General features: G+C 40.7%; 1 protein-coding gene across 11 annotated transcripts in view; it reads left to right on the forward strand.

The window, feature by feature from the left end:
* Positions 1-15,286, forward strand: part of GAB1 (GRB2 associated binding protein 1) — a 94,620-nt gene that overhangs the window by 13,156 nt on the left and 66,178 nt on the right. The gene's annotated exons all lie outside the window — the stretch shown is intronic.

A 15,286-nucleotide genomic window follows, 5' to 3' on the forward strand; every position in this document is an offset into this window, starting at 1 on the left:
TGCCTCATGTTCCAGTTTGCTCTGGCGGAGGCTGCATATGCACAGGGAGATGGGGCTTCCCCTTGTGCCATTTTTTCTCATCCAGTCAGTAAATGAATGGATGAAGTTCCTCAGAAAGATAAATTTGAGATATTTTGGACCTGAGAGCTTGTCTTAGTCGTGGTTGAGTTGGATATCCTTTCTGCCATCATTGCCTACTTGTACTGGTTGCCTATGTGTGATGAAAGAATTCCCTTTTTTTTTCTCACAATAGTGGGAGGAGTTACTTTTTCCTATGGTTGGGGTTGAAATGAGTTTTCTGTATGTGGAGTATGAAAATAATTTTCTTGGGGGTGCAATTTGGATAATGTACTGTTGTACATTCTAGGGAATTGGTAAGAAAATAGTCTGATAGAAGACAGCATCCTGTTAATAATATATTCCAGTCTAAAATCATGGCAACCTCTTTCATAATAATACTGTGCCATGTGGAAACAATTACATGAAAATATTTTTATCTTTTTGCTACGTGTTTTGGAATTCTTGAAACTTAATAGTACGTATTCAAATAAATGCCATGTTAAGTAATGTAGAAAATACTTATGTGTCCTTTCTACACCGTGTGGTGAAAGTTTTGCTGAATCAGAAGCTAAAAAGTAAGGGCTGCGTCCTGTAATTATGGTATTACAGGACCTGTCTACTATTGTCTTTTAAGCTTGTAATATAAAGTGTTTTGATTAGAATGAAGATAACACTGACCAAAGTATAATAAAACCCAATTTTGCAGTCATTTGCATTACTTTGTCTTATAATGTTCCACAGTACTATTTTATCAGTTCTAGTCAGTAAACATCACAGTGGTGTGTAAATCTTTCAATTTGAATTTGAGGTTATTGAATTATACTCTTGCATTGAATTTCAGTGATTGCGTTATTGCCATTCACCTGAGGCGATGACAATCTTGCCTTCTCAAAGGATGTTGGGCTTTTTATTTCTTTAAGATGACGTAAGTAGTATTAAGGTGAAATCTGATGGAGTGTTGTACGATTTTTAGTAAATTGTTAAGCAGCGCTTCTGAATTGCTTGTGAAATTTCAGTAAGTCTCATTGTAAAGTGCAAATATTTCTCTAGGCAATTGAACTATGCAGCCTTAAGTTGCTATTAAGAGCCTTTATAGTATTATGAAAAAAAACATGCGAAGCTTTATACCAAAACATGTCAATCTGTGGACAGGTGTAAGCCAAGAAAATGATTGAGACTACAATAGAAGCATGCTTTCCCATGAAATAAAATCCAGGGATGTAGCCACTGTAATTGTGCAATAAATTATCATAAATGTGATGTCATAGTCTCTGCAACTTTCTGAAGGGGTAGTCTGATTTTGAAATCAACCGAGTAGTGAATAACAAGCCTCTGAATTGGCTGAGACAACAGCAGACAAGTCTGCATCATTTGGGGAAAGCAGTCATCTCCTTAGTGAATTAAACTATTTCAAAATAGAACTTGTTGACTCAATATGTTAATCTTGGCTTTTCATGAAGAACTGCAGCATCCAACACTGATTAATTTTTTTTTTTTTTTAAGAGATCCCTAAACTGCTACATAGTTAAAAAGAGACTGATTGGAAAAGAGTTCATTGAGGCTATTAAATGTAACTCTTCTAAACTGCATTTTTTCTCTGGTAGTATTCAAACATTCAGCTGTAGAAAAAGGTCCCCAGATGCAGAAGTGATTGCAGGACTGGGCTTTTGATTTACAAGGATAATTTCACACAGGTGAAATTGCCCAAGGGTGTGTTGTGAAGATTAGACAAAACCAAGCAAATCTTTAAGATTTTAATGGCATAATTCAGAAAGTTTGTTTGGGATAATTATTGTATGTGATAGCAAGGACATATTGCTTGGGGCTCCCTGAACCTCCTTTTCTCCAGGCTGCAGAGCTCCAGCTCTTTCAGCTGCTCCCCACAGGACTTGTACTCCCTCAGACCCTTCCCAGCTCCATGGCCCTTCCCTGGACACGCTCCAGCACCTCAATGTCTTTCTTGTCATGAGGGGCGCAGAACTGGACACGGCACTCGAGGTGTGGCCTCACCAGTGCTGAGTACAGAGGGGCAATCACGGCCCTGATCCTGCTGGCCACACTATTGCTGATCCAGGCCAGGATGCCATCGGCCTTCTTGGCCACCTGGGCACAGCTGGCTCATGTTCAGCTGCTGTTGACCAGCACCCCCAGGTCCTTTTCCACTGGGCACTTTTCCAGCCACTCTGCCCCAGCCTGTGTTTCTGCCTGGGGTTGTTGCAGCCCAAGAGCAGGACCTGGCACTTGGCCTTGTTGAACCTCACACAATTGGCCTTGGCCCATTGATCCAGCCTGTGCAGATCCCTTTGCAGAGCCTTCCTATCCTCCAGCAGATCAACATTTCCACTCAGTTTGGTGTCACCTGTGAACTTACTGAGGTTGCACTTGATACCCTCATCCAGATAATTGATAAGGATACTAGTCAGGACTGGCCTTAATATCTCTAAATTCTGCAACTATTTTTTCTTCATAGATTCATAAAATCCAGTCTCCTGGAAGGTTGTATTTAAAGCCATTTGTAACTGCACTGTACCTCTAGAGACTTATTATTTTTCCTGCCTGCTCTAGTAGATCTATCTCTGTTTTTAAACTCTGAACTAAGTTTGGAATTAAGTGATAAAACTATTTTCTGAACTGTTAGAACTAGAGGGTGTTTTTTTCTTTCTGTTCTCAATCAAGACTAATTTCTTCTGTTACAAAGGATTTGTGAGGTTATTCTATTCACTTGTGTATTTTTGTGAAATGCTCTTATGTCTATACTGAGGGAAGGAACTACATACATATTTTTCAGGAGACTTCATGGTGGAAAACATCTCTTTCTCTGTTTGGAAAGCATGTAGCAGGCTTTACGTGTAATTGCTCTTTTTTTAGTCTAATCTGGGCAGATTAAGAGATTCCTTTGTAGTTTGCTCATATGGAGATCCATGAAGGCCAAAATGGCTTGAATTTGTGCATAGGAACAATTGTCAGAATACAGACTGGTGAGCACGGGAAATTATCTCCGCTCTTTTGGGAGTGCTGCCAAGATAAGCTGCTGTCCTCTGTATCAGCTGTAAAGTTTCTTTGTGGCCATCCTTCAGTAAAGCCCCAAATAGCATGCGTGGTTCGAATTCCACTGAGATATAAAAGCAAACACAAATATGAAAGCTGACCCCTGAAGGAATGCAATTTTAACTGTAAAGCCAAGATTTCTTTCATTTGATGATCTCACTACCCTAATAATAAAATAATTAGGTTTTTTTAATTTTATTTTTAATATAACAAAACCTGAAGGCAATGGAATTCGCAACATGTGTTCCTTCATCTGAATGGGGTAGAAAGCTTTGGTGTCTTCGGGTGCTTTCTACAGCATCAGTCTTGTCTTCCCTGGACTGTGTCTCTATCAGGTACTTTTCTCCCAAACTGTGTCAGGCAAGTGTGAAGTGTTTTGGAGCTGGAAGATACATTTACAGTGGTGATATGGCCACTGGGCCTACTGATTTCTATTTTGACAAGTCTGTCAAAAATTCTCTAAGAATGATGTATGACAAAGCAGAATTAATTACTCTGCACAGGAGGTAATCCCTGTATTGTATGTGCCATCCCTTCCAACTCAGAATATTCTGTGATTTGATGATAATGTAATCCAAGCCTGTTGCTGTCCAAGAGGAAATAGTTGCATGAGCCTCCTCACCAGGATGTGACACAGATCAAGACACCAAGGGCTGCTGCTGGTTGAGCTAAAACTGACCAGGCTGCATGTTTTGAGTTTTGCAATGACCCTGATTGGGGGAAAAAGATAGAGCTGTCTGCATATCGATAGAAAAGCAAGTTGGAAGTGGTCCAGACAAGTTTGTGCACTCTCCAATTGTTCTGCTGCATCAATCTGTGCAAAGTATTCCTGGAAGGGGAGTCCGGGAGGGGGGTGGAGAAGGTGATGACTTGTTATTTTCTGATCTTGCTAACCTGCAGTGTTCTTAATGGGAATAACTGGAAATGAAGAGGCTACTCAGGTGTAATGAGGTTTAACTAATGTAACCAATGTTTCAACTTGTTCTACTGCATGTTTGCTCTAAGGCTTGTTTACGTATTGTATAAGCCAAACTTGCCTGTCTTGTTGGGTGAGTGTGGTTAAAGTCTGCAGAGCTACGTGAATGTACTGTGATATCTTACATAGCATTAGCAAAATATGGCCCTGTGCTATGACACGCTAATGGCACCTGAAATCTCTGTGCTTTTCAGACACACCTCAGAATGATGATATCAATTTTTTGCAGATTGTGGGAAATCAGGCACACTCAAAAAATATCACGATACCAGTCTTTTGTATTTAAAAAATCAACCAAGGGACCTGAGTTCCTGACGGAGGCAAATGGGAGTTGCAGATTTTCTTATTGATGGTCTTCTGGGTTGTTCTGAAATGTAGTGAAAATGTTTGTGTTGATGGACAGTTTGTATCAAGTGAGGTGACTTATTTTTCTTTTTTTTAAACCCCTTTCCCAAGATCACTGCCGTCTTGGTCTTCTGGTGACCTTTTGGAGTTCATCACAGGAGTATTTTTGGTATTTCATCTACTATAGCTACTATGAACAGCTTCTTTCACTGAAAAGATCTAGTGTAAAAAGAATTAATAGTCATTCAGCATAACACTTCCATTGCTAAGGATAACTTTCTTTTCCTCTTAGACTAAGCTTCATGAGTTAATACTAAGCAAAATCTAGTAAAGAATTTTTCAAATGAGCCAGTTAATCAGAGCTACTGTAAGTTGGTCGCTGTTGTGCTGAACAGAAAAACATGAAATTAGTCTGGTTTTGAACCAAGTTCTGCAGCTAATATATTTTTTGCCAGTTTTGTTCATGAGAACTGCTTCAGCTATCGAATCAGGTCTGTTGTAAAAGTTTGGGGGTTTGATGCTTAGAATTGCTTTTTGTTGTCCCTTTTGAACATTAGTATCTAATATTTACTTATCTCTAAGAATCTGAAGTTTCTCAAAAGACTTGAAGTTTCCCTCAAGAGTTATATCAGAGTTGCTATCTAGATGAATTGAAGTAATTATAATCCATTGATTTAATGACCTTTGTAGAAAAATGTTTTGATAAAATACAAATATTTGTTATTTCTGTCATAGTAAAAAAATGAAACATTTTAATTTTAACATGAAAGCAATAATAAAATTTAATCAGAATACTAAAAATACAACTCCACTGAAACAAAACATTTTCAGATTATTTTTTTCTTTTGCTCTCCCCACTCTCTCAAAAGGTTGGAAGGAAGTGTAGCTTCATAATCTTTGAGTTTCCTGACTTTTCCTATTTTGATAGCCTTCCTGATGTGCTTATCGTATTTTGCTTGGGATGGATTATTCAGAGTTTTTTAGGGTAACTTAAAGTGGAGATAGTGAGCATATATTTATGTATAGCTTACCACATGTCTTGTGTCTCAATATTTCTGAGCAGTTATCTGACCTCTATAATCTGTGTTACAGGAAGAAGATTCGTGCAAAATGCCGGTTTTATAGCAGTAGAGGCCATGACCCACAGTGATTTTTATCTGGAAATAATAGCTAGAAGGGAAAATGTTCCCTTGTTTGAAACTTCTCAGTAGTTTGGGTTTTTGGTGGTTTGGGCTTTTTTTTTCATTATTTGAATTTTCAGTCCAATTATTTTGTGTGCCATATAAGAAACTGCTGTCTTCATACTATAGTGATGTTAACCCAGTGTGTGGGTACCACAGGGATGAAAATCTGACTTTCCCTGGGATCCAGAGGTACTGGTAGAGCCAGCGAGGGGCATGGAGCACTGTGAAGGTGCTGGACTTCACAGTTCTTTATTGCACTGTCTGACATTCCTGTGTGTCAAGAAACCTACAGGCAGAAGATCAGCCTTGAAGTAAAGGAAATTGTGACTGGTAAATTTTAAACTTACTCTGGAGCAGAATAGGTTTATCTAGCAAACTGGAGATAGTAGAGGAATTCCTTGCTGCTCTTACTGCCTTAAACCTCTGAGAGGTTGCAGAGAAGAACTGAGTAATGTGGTCTGCATGCACTGTGGGTGATTGGATGGCCTTGTATATTTACATTTGACTTATAATAATATAGTAATTCTTCGTCTTCTAAAATTAGCAAAGCACAGCACAATTATAATACTTTCATGCTTCGGGATAAGCTTTGCATTTCATTAGTTCATTGGTTCTTATTTATGCTATGTCAGTTCAGGAAGAAAAATGTTAAACTGGAATAACTTGTTTTGAAAGTTCAGTACGAGTGTGTGCTTTCTTCATCTCTAGTTTTGAATTTCCCACCTCTTCCCTTAATGTGAGAGTCTGCCTGGCTGTCCTCTCTGTTGAGTTGTAGACATCACCACAGAGCAGCATCAAAGCAGTTTATTTGCTTTCAAATACATGCATATATTTGATGAGAAGTTTTTTAGTTGACACCCCACTAAATCCTCCTGGTTTTTTTCTTCCCTCCCCACACAAATATTTTTAGGACAAGATTTAATGGTAAAAATAGTAACTCATTAGAGGCACCTTGCTTTAGCTGAGTTACGCTTCTCATTAGAGACTGGTGTTTGTGCCTGTCCGTGTGGTGGCCTTTGTCACCTCAAGGGCACCATGCTCCGAGTGGCCACTTCTTTCTCGTAAGTCATGGCCTTCAGCAACAGTGGTTTGTAACTGTTTGGGGAGGAAGTTTGGTCAGTAATGTGAGGGCAGCTTTTCTTCTCCCCCCTCACCTTACCCCCTGTTGGGTGTAGGGCTGGAGGCTGCTCCCTGCACCTCCCTCTCCTGCTCTGGGGCTCTTAGTCTGTGCACAGCTTTCCAAGGAGACCACCAAGTATGTCTGACTGTCCTCAGGGAATCCCCAGAAGTTCCTGCCCCTCTGCCTTGGGCTGGCACTGCTGCTTTGCTTGTGCACCTTGCGGGGTCTCTCCCACCTGGGCTGGATGCTGGTGGGAACGGAGATGCCTGTGTTCCTACGAGAAGCCAGGCTCTTGTGTTTATCTTCCTCAAGCGCTGTTTTAAAGTTATCTGGCAAGGAGTGCATGCTCTTTAAAGATCATAGTCTTGCAGTATTTTTATGGATACTTTGAAAGGCAAAAGAGCACTCTTGGGTTAGCAGGCAGATGAATGGATGTGGCCCTGGGGCCTCCCGCGCTGCTGGAGCGCTGCACTAACGAACCCTTCAGACAAAACCAGAAGGATGAGCCAGTCAGCAGTCACATTTCTCTTCCTCCTATGGCTTGGTGCAGAGGCTGGAGTGAAAGATGAAACACTCGCCCTTAGACCACTCTTCAGAGTGCAGCCACCTACTTCATCTCGGGGTTTTTCCTCACAGTTGATGTTAATGGAAATGGCCTTTTTTGCCACACATTTTTCTTGCTCACAGGCTTCTCTGTGACCTTGTAGTGAAGTCATAAAAGCTCAAATCTTTGCTATCGCAGCCCTTGCCATAGCAACATGCGTCATAGCCGAATAATTATTTATTTAATGGGTTTAATTATGAAAACTGGGAAAGGCACTTACGAAAACTGGATCAGGTAGGGAGAAAAAAAACACTAGTTTTAAAGTAAAACCAAAAACCAGCAACACTTTCATGATAGCCTGAGACAGGAATAAGTTAAGTACTGCAACCTTGGTTTTAACTACTTTACTTTCTTCTCTGTCTGCCTTTTCCTCCTTTTAAAATTGCTTTTTCTTGTCCACTGTGCAAAAACTGTGCAGCTGCTTCAGTGATTCCCTCCCCCCACCCCATTTTCAAACCTATAAATACATTTCCTTTGTCGTGTTGTTCCCTAAAAGCTTTGCTTCCAGATAGCTTTGCTATTTAAAATCTTTCATCTTTGAATTTCATACTATCGTGTAAAAAATAATTAGAAAGCCTGAAATCAAATGCTCTTTTTCGGTCTTTAAATTTTAGATTGTCTACAGCTTTCTCTCCATATGTTCAGAAATCAGTGTTTCTATTGACAAGCCTTCTCAGAAAGAACCCTCTACAGGAATAAAATTTAAAGTATTTAAGAACATACAGACACTAGCGCATTCTTAGAGTAGAGAAACTATGTATTTTTTATAACAATCACTTCTATGCTCTGGAGGATTTCCTCATTTATTATTATCAGTGTATACACCAAAAGTTACACGATCTGCAGCAACTGGTGGACTGATCACTGATTAGCATTGGTTCTTTTTCCTTCGTTCATGAGGAAAGAATGAAATGAGACAAATAACTTTATTGATTCCCTTTGAGACTTACTGACGTGTTTTGAATCTTTCAATTTGAATTGATAGAGAACTTGGTAGCCATAGCAGAAAAATAACTGGACTCTTGGCAGAGATGTGCTTTCCTGGTCTCTGCTCTCAGGCTGCACTGGAGTCCTGAATTAGAGTGGGAGGAAGTGGAGTGGGAATATCAGAGCAGTTTTGCAGTTCAGGATTTTATAGATGGTTCTTGCCACAGATACACTGAAGGCGGGTTGCGAAATATGATTGGTGACAGAGCAATGAATTGTTAATCCAGGATGAGGCTAGAATTTCAGATTTGTGAACTTTTGGCATGGAGAGAAGGGTGGGGTTTTGGAAGGAAATTTATTTGTTGGATCATGATATAAAATGCAAAGACTTTTGACTGAATAGCTCAAAAAGTAATTTGGAGCAACTTTTTCTGTAGAAGTTATTACTGGAGTCAGAAGCCATTATTAGTAAATATTCCTGCTCAGTCCTGATGCACGGAAGCAGAATTTCCCTTTTTTTGTTGTTGTGTGTGTTTGTTTTTCTGGGGTTTTTCTTGGGTTTTTTTAGTGCTGAAAAGTGAAACTTTACATGTTGGCATGCTGACTGAAGTGCTTTTTCAGTAGTGTCTTTCTTGCTCTGTAGGAAAAGGAGACATCCACTCCTCTGCTACCTGCAGAGAGCTTTGTGGGACATAATCTTTCTTCCTTGGAAAATTACTTATTTGAATTTTATTCCACAGATGTGACACAAGACTGTGTACAAGACTCACAGACTGATAATAGTATGTTGGGAGAAAAGTCTTGCATTAATGGTTACACTCTTGTATCTTCTTGGCTGCCCACAAAAGTCTGCCTTTTGGAATTGCAATGAGGGAGTGCCTTAGACTTGGGAGCTACTTTGTGGCATTGCTCTTCACAAGAGGAATCAGCAAAACCCTTTGGCATTAAAAACAGAAAAGATGAAAGGAAAAAAGGCAGTTCTAAAAGCAGACTGTGGGATGATGAGTTCTTGCTGGTCCAAATGCTGTGTGAGTGACATGTATTTTTTTAACCTGTGGATGCAAACCACCTGAGGGCAAATGAATGCATGTGCCCCCTGGGCTACCACAGCAGAGCCTCAGAAGTATGGTTCTGTAGCTTTGCAAGGTTCACGGATAGACTTGGTGGTGGTCCAACAAAGCAGACTTTTATACTGCTATTTAATCTTTACCCTGCATTGAATCCAAGCATAAGTTTAATATTCACAATATTGCTTTGTAAGTTTCTCTAGGCCTTCAAAGAAAAAGCCATAGCATGTTAAAAGTACTAATGCAAAGGTATCCAGAAGTGTGCACAATCTCATAATGTATCTCTCTTTACAGTTGTTTTGACTTAAACTGTCTCTTTTAGTCAAGCTTCCAAAATTTAGAGGAAACTTGCATTGGAAAGTTTTCAATTAAAAATAGAAGGAGAGCTCCCATTTAAAATCACAACACTATACTGTCAATTTGGATAACCAAGAGCTATCTGAGGTCATCCGCAGCATGTTGTGATCCTTGTCTTGGTTTTGAAAGACAGGTGTCTGCTAAGGAAGGCAGGAGCCTCCCTTGGATAGAAAATGTAACCCCCTTCCCTCCAAATTATTAAAATTTTGAAATTAAGGGGTTTTCAGGCAAAGATATGAGAAATAAGAATAACAGTTCTTTACTAATATATACAACAGGGCAATAATACAGAAATATTGGCTTAACCTGACAGAGTCAGAGTACAACCTGACACCCTGTTGGTCAGGGTGGTGGTAGCAGTCAGATTAAATGGTGGCTGCAGTCCTCCTGAAGTGATAGATGTGGTTCTGTTGAAGTGGTGATCTTGTAGAAGGGTCTGGTCTTCCTCTGAGGGTCCAGTGGTGGTTATGTAGCTCTTGTCCTCTGGGAATCCAGTAGATAAGAGCTGCCTGTGGTGTTCCAAACCTTAGATTATATCCAGGTAGGAATGTTTGGTTCCTCCCCCTGGGCGGAGCATCTCACAATGGGATGATGTAATTTTATGGGTCAGGCAGTGAGGCTTGATAGCTCAGTAACAGAAAATATCTCTCCTGAGGGAGTTATCAGGGATATGTCATGGAAAAAACAAAGAACACTGCCCCACCTGGTTTTAACAGACAGTGATAGAGTACATACTTTTGGTTACATCTTACATTGTAACCTAAGACAATACTGTTGGCTGAGGAACTTGGGGTATCTTGTTGGTGTCTGACTTGTGTGTCCAGCAGATGCTTCTCTATTAGAGTGAATTTACCAGGGATCAAAAGTTTGTTGTTTGGGTGTAGTGCAGCCTTTGCATGTGGAAAGGCAGGTGAAGTTCTGACAGTGTCCTTTCCTCCTAAGCTACTCCTCCCTTTTCTGCATCAAAGTGGGTCTTCTACATGTGGGTCAGCACCCAGAGTTTGTAGTTGCTGGGCAGGAATGTGTGTGTATATTGTTTCTTTCTGCAGCAGAAACGTAGCACATCCACAGTGAAGCTCTGCAGTCTCCTTGAATGACTGTCCTGATTTAACCCCAGCTGGCAACTGTGTAACAGTTACTTGGGAAGACGGAACATCCCTCCTTCCGTCTTCTTCCCTCCCCTTTCTATGCTGAGCAGGGTGTTACATGGCCTGAAACATCTCTTTGGTCAGTCAGGGTCAGCTGTCCTGGCTGTGTCCCCTCCTATCTCCTTGTGCATCCCCACCCCCCCTCACGAGTGGGATGAGAGGCAGAAAAGGCCTTGGCTCTATGTAAGCCCTGCTCAGCGGTGACAAAAAGCATCCTCATTATCAAAGCTGCTTCCAGCACAAATCCAAATTATAACCCCATACCAGCTACTATGAAAAAAATGAACTCTAGCCCAGCCAAAAGCAGCACATTGACACTTTAAGGAAAAATGGTGTAGAAGAAGATGTGCAGGTGGACTTCTTTCTCTGCTGTTGCTTATCTTTGCTGGATTCCTCTTCTATTGATGTGATGGATGCTCCTACTTCATACAGAAACTTTTGTTCTTATCTTGGGCTCTGAGTATAGCAATCTGGAGTAGCTGGCCTGCAGCAGGCAGACTGTGCTTCAGAGGAGAGGTGCTTTACTGGGAGCTTTAGAAGTGAGCCTACACCTGCTGAGAAGGCAGTGGTGGGAATAACTTGCACCTAAGAATACAAACAAGAAAAGCCAAAAGGAATAGGAGAACTTCGTAATGTTACAGTCTCTTCCATTTTCTTAAAGTAGGGTCATTAAATTCACCCTTTGTTTCCTTAAAGCTTTCTCTGGGTGTGGGAAGCCTTAGCCTTATAATCCAGAAACTGTTGACAAAATCCTGTTTCTTCCACTGCAGTTTTTTTATCTTTTTTTTCTTGCCAGTATCTTGACAGCGAAACTGTATTTCTTGAGGAAGATCAGATGTTCTTTTAACATTGCAGCAAAACTGTACCACTTAACCATGTTTTAATGCATAATGTAATCAGCTTGATTGCTTTTTAATATGTCATTCAGACCTACAGTTGCTGTCAGCTGGGCTGAATCTGTTCTCTTGGGGAATTTCAGTATTACTTTTTGGTGGATCACAGCACCTGGTGGTAACAGGGTTTTTTTCCTTAGGTCTAAATCTGTGTCCCAGGGAAAATGGTGACTTTACAGGGGAAAGCTTGCTACAGCGGGGATACTGTAACACGCCTATATCAAACCTGGAGTCCCGTGGAAAGGAAATATATACGTGGACAGATTCTTGGTAGATGTTTCAGAGATGTTTATTTCTCCAGCCGCATGGCCGGAGCTCTGCCCAGGAACTGTCCCAGTCACGGGACCGAGGGTCCTTTGCCCGCGCAGGGAACACAAACCAACCCATGGGAACGAGGCTGAGCAGGGGCAGGGAAACCCCGTGCCTCCCCTCAGGGCTCCTCTCCCAGGGCTACATGGCAGGGGGGAGGGACCCCAACAAAAGCTGAAGCAAGGTGTGAAGAATGTGCTGGGTTCTTGGTCTTCCTTCTGGGGAGGAGAAGGGCTGAACAGAGCTCAGCCTTTCTGCACGAGTACCAGGTGGCACAGCTGCACTGGTGTATGACAGGCATAAGTGATGCTGGGTACATACCTTGCAGGTTTTCTCAGGAGGAGAATCTGAGGAAGATGAAGTGGCAGCCTGGAAACTGTGCTTCTGAGAAGTCTTCTTCTTGGATATTAGTTGTGCATGGCTTATTATTGTTTGATCACTGCAAAACTAGTACTAAATTGTAACAGCTTTAAATGTGTTCTGTTTACTTTGCAGATCACAGTGCCAGGTTCCATTAAGAGACAGGGTTTTTCTTTAGAGTGTTTTGAAAGGCTTTATTGACAGTATGAGGTGTGAAAATAAGACATACATGTGGCTGTACTTTTTTTATTCTTCCCCATCTGAGTGTTGTAGCATCTTTAATATGAATGTGATCTCACTAAAATACCAGCTGGTTGAATGTGGAACCTTTTCATGTTATGCATTCTTCATTAATTATGAACTAGACAGGCTTGACTAATTAAGATTTTCAGTTTTCTTATTGGGGGTGTGCTGGTCCTAGAAAATACAGGTGCTTCCATTTCTCCTTCATTTAAAGGAAATATAAAAAACAACCTAAGCAAATCAAACCCATGTGGGCTCATTAGAAATCCGCAAGTGACATAGGTAAGAAATTATGTTTGGCATTTTCATGTGTTTGCTTGCTTAAGCATACTATTATAGCTCTAAGTATTCAGAGACCTTTCTCTTAACAGCAGTGTGCCTAATCTTCTGTGGCAAGATGCTTGGCTGCAGCTTGAATGAGTTAAAAATGGCAAGTAGCTGTTTTATATATAGTGGGCACAAAAAAAAAAAAAAAATGGAACATAATGAAGTACTTGTGAAGTGTCCTTAAGGAAGAAAAAGGTCTCTGTGTGGGAGTGTGAGGAAGGATTAAAAGAGACAGTTGTTAATCCCCCTCCCCTCTTTTTAAAGAAAGAAGGATAACACTGGAGAAAAACTATCGCTAATTAGAAAGACTTAGAGATAAGAGCATATTGGTTAAAACCAGGCTAATAACTCACCCTTTCAGGCTGATTTTCCACTGCAAATGACTTTATTTTGCATAAAATACAGATACTGGTTTCTTATTTTCATGTCTGCTTCTTTAGCCTTTCCTCCTTCTTTTCCTTTCTCTGTAGAAAACTTTTTGGCGAGGCTATTGATGCAAATTTGACCTTTAAGTTTTTGACTGAACAGCTCGTGTATCAGGAAATAGCTTAGAATGTGCAAGATAATTTATTGCAGGAATTTGGTGCATTTTATCACTCTTTGAAACTTCCAAGGCCTTTTGAAATTCCATCTCTTTAATCTTACCCTTTACCAAGGGGAGGTTCTGCTTGTCAAGTGTCCGCGCAGGGTGCTCAATGGTGAGGCTGAGGAGGTGGTTGCCTTGTAAGTGCCTTGCTGCGTGAACTGTGACAGCTATCCAGCAGGGAGGGGGATGGCTCTCTTTTTTTGTTTTGCACCAAGCTGTGTTCTGTGTTAGGTGGCACAGCAGGTGCCAGTGCTGGTGCTGTGTGAGCAAGCAGCTCTCTTGCCCATCTCTCTGCCCACTGGCTGCCAAAGGGAGCTTGCTGAGCAGAGAGTGCAATCCCCTGCATTTCCTCTGGCTGTCCCTTGCCTATTCCTTCTGTGGCCATATAAATATGGAGCAGTTGAAGTCACTCAGTTGGCTGTGGGCCAGCCTGTGCTGGATGTGCAGCTGGATGTGAAGACCACTCTAACACACAGGCAGGGATGTGAGCCATGGAGAGGGGCAGCACCAAGGGCAAAGGTATGTCTGGTCTTTCTGTACTGCTCTCTTCAGCATATCCAAATTGTGCACTTTACATTTCCTGGATTCTCCTTACTAGACTCCCTTTCTCTCCCACTGGGATAATTCTACTTTCTCTCTGGTTAGGCAGAGCGGTGCTGATTTGTAAGCTAATGGTCTGCGTGCATTAAGTCATTAAGCAACCGTGCTTCATCTTGTTCAACAGGCTTGGCTTTTAAGGTCAGTAGATCTCTGTGTAACAAAAGGGCAGGTGTACACCTACCTATAAGCATATAATACAAATCAAACTTTTTAAAATTGTAGCAGGAGTTCTTCGCACGTGATTACTACTGGTACAATAAATAGAAGTAGCAACTCAGATTATTATCATCATTATTATCTTGAAAGTTTCTGTTTGCCTTTTCTGTTTTGGAAAAAATCAAGCATTTTGCCTAAAATAATACAGAAGTTACTAAATTAGGGTGAAAAAAAATATGTGAAATCTGGAGTCATCTTGACTGGGATTTCATGTCCTAAATTGATAAACCCATTTCACAGGCATAGAACTGGTATTTCTCTTTGCTTGTACTCTCAGTGACTCTTTACTTGGATATAAAGAAACTGTGTGGTAGAACACTAACTGGATTTACTACAGTAGGTAATATGCTTTTTCTTGAAACAATGTTGATCAACTGTAATAAACATTGAAATACAGTCTTTGCTATTGCAGTAGCTTTTTCAAACTGCTGTGCTACTGAAATGATCTGTGTTTATGTTCAAAACTGTGATTTCTAGTTTACCAAGGCTGTTGCAAAACATTTCATTTCTTCTTAGTGCATTAGGTCTGGCAAGTGCCTCCCTCCATGCTTTTAAGAAAAACTATGAAAGACAAAGAGAAATGAGGAAGGAAAGTGTGTTTTGCAGACATCCTGCACACTTTGTCTCCCTCCATGTGAAGAACAGACTTTTTCCCTGCCTCGTGCAGCACCTGTGTTAAAGAAACTTTGGTGAGATAATGTATTGTCCAGAGATAAATGGTGTTCACTCCTCAAGTGAGAAAATATAAAACTAACCTTGGCTGCTGTCATGTTCTGGGTAGTGGTGTTCTCATACTGAAAATAAACTTAACTCTTCCACTATTTCTGCTTTTAGGAGTTGTTGTACTGACTTTGCTTTAAAGGAGAAACTTAGCTCTGACTATGCTTTCAAGTTCACCCAACAGTAGTAAACACTC

The sequence above is a fragment of the Coloeus monedula genome (genome assembly GCF_965178545.1).
Source record: "Coloeus monedula genome assembly, chromosome: 5".
In the NCBI taxonomy this organism is placed as follows: Eukaryota; Metazoa; Chordata; class Aves; order Passeriformes; family Corvidae; genus Coloeus; species Coloeus monedula.